The sequence below is a fragment of the Papilio machaon genome, chromosome 6 (assembly GCF_912999745.1).
Source record: "Papilio machaon chromosome 6, ilPapMach1.1, whole genome shotgun sequence".
Lineage (NCBI taxonomy): Eukaryota > Metazoa > Arthropoda > Insecta > Lepidoptera > Papilionidae > Papilio > Papilio machaon.
Genome location: NC_059991.1, coordinates 1,368,717 through 1,369,655, shown reverse-complemented (window position 1 = coordinate 1,369,655; position 939 = coordinate 1,368,717).

The window sequence follows — 939 nt, the reverse complement described above, 5'->3', positions numbered from 1 at the left end:
GCTAAGATCGTAGACTGAATAAAAACATAGTGATTACCATTGAATGAAGGTGTTGTGAATGAAATTATTGTTAACACATAAAGGAGTACATTCATTGAATGTGAAAAGTTACCGTTGTTTGTATTTCAAATTTTTACTACATAAGGTGTCCAATTTTGCAAAACTTTAACAAGTGTTGTGTTTAAAAAGTATGCTATATCCAATACGCTTCACTACAACAAAAACTAAAATTAATAGGCTATTTCTGTTGCTGAATTTTAATGTCGCCCAAATTAAAAATTAACACATAGCTACGGAGCTATAGAAGGAAACATCAGCATTTTAAAAATCGAATCTATAAGAAGAAATATAACCAAAGTGAAACAGAAGACAGCAGTATCGGTCAACTAATGTAACCGCGAGATTTAACTCAATCAACTTGTAAACGGCTAACATTGTAATAATGACACTTTTTGTCCTAAATTTAATTTTCAGCTTGAATTGATAAAGTCATTCGAAATGATTGAACATACTAAAAAACCAATCTATCTAATCTGTGCGGTGCTTTATAATGGAATGAATGATGAAATTCAATGACATGACAGTGTTGCTATGACTTTACCACCTTGCATATAATAATGGATAATTAAACAAACAAAATAAATAAAAATAACAATTTATAGAGAAACAACATTTTCTAAAGAAATAACTGTACCGTCAATGATAAAATAGATATTTTTACACTTTACACTACTCCACTTCTAGAATAACATGCAGATATGCCATTTTCTGCACATTTAAAGAAATTTGAAACATACTGAAGGTAGCCTTCATAATGTGTTGCATTTTCCACTATACGTTTTTACATTTTCCTGTTTTTTTTTTAAGAAGGTAAATGTTTTTTATTTTATTGCTACTTATAGAACTTCCACTGGCAATACTGAAGATTTTTTCGACCAA